Genomic DNA, 1,213 nt, shown 5'->3' with positions numbered 1-1,213 from the left:
TCTAATCCAGGAAGAGGAAGAGGGGGGTGACAGGAGCCCAGTGGGAGAGATACCATCACAGAGAAGGAAAGCTGAGGAGCCTCTTTCTGTCTCTTTCTTGCTTTTCTTTCTTGCTTTTCTTCCTTCCTTCCTTCCTTCCTTCCTTCCTTCCTTCCTTCCTTCCTTCCTTCCTTCCTTCCTTTTTCACTCTGTCACCTCACAGAGGAGAGGACGGTTTGTGAATGGCCTGAGATTATTACAGATGAGTCCAATTAATAGGTGAGAAAAGCACAATCTTGTTTTCTTCCCTACAAGCTTTGCTAGAAACCAAGGACCAGGTTTTTCCTTGCACACAATGCTCAGTCCAACACATAACCCAGAAAATTGGGGACTTGTACCTCCCTGGTCCCTTGGTTATTTTCCAAGCAGAGGCAGAATTGTGCAGTGATTAAATATAAAGGCTTTAGCACAGGCCTGACAAGGTTCACATCATGGCCACACTGTTCACCAGCTGAGTCCTGTTGGGCCTCAGTTTTCTCATCTGCTAAGTAGGGGTGATAATAGTACTGCACTGAATTTGTAAAAAGAGATGCTACTGTACATAAACTGATTAGCACAGTACCTGACATGCAGGAGGCACTCACCTTAGGCCACTTGATACCTAACTATTAACAAAAGTGAGAAAAATGGTGGCAAGGTGTGTGGACCATGAAGTCAAATTGGGTCCATATCCTGGATTTAGGGTTTGTTTGTTTTTTATGTGACATTAAGCAGGTTACTTAATTGTCTATGGCTCTGTTTTCATGTCTGTAAAATGGAGATAAAAATAGCACCTATTTACAGGATCGCTATGAATAATAAATGGTTTAATCACAAAATGCTTAGAACACAGACCTCATACATATTAGCTGTCAGTGTGTACTATTCAGCTGGGGAAAGAACCATTTCTACCCTCCCTCCCCCCGTCCTATAGCTGGATTGGAAACCAACAAAGGCAGCTTGCTTGGGCTGATTCTAGGTGGCTATTTGGGCCTCTCCTACCGGTAACTCATGGGTCCTCCCACTGGCAATGGCAATCCTCCCTAAGCCTTAGTAACTGTGAACTTCCCATCACACCTTTAAATACTCTGGACAGCTGTGAAGGACTCATGCTCTGGGACCCTGCACACGAGACTCCTGTAAGGCACACCTTTCCTGGCCTCGTCTCATCCACTGGCCTGCTTACCCACCACCC

This window comes from Myotis davidii, unplaced genomic scaffold (genome assembly GCF_000327345.1).
Source record: "Myotis davidii unplaced genomic scaffold, ASM32734v1 scaffold573, whole genome shotgun sequence".
Lineage (NCBI taxonomy): Eukaryota > Metazoa > Chordata > Mammalia > Chiroptera > Vespertilionidae > Myotis > Myotis davidii.
Note: the sequence above shows the minus strand (reverse complement) of the source record.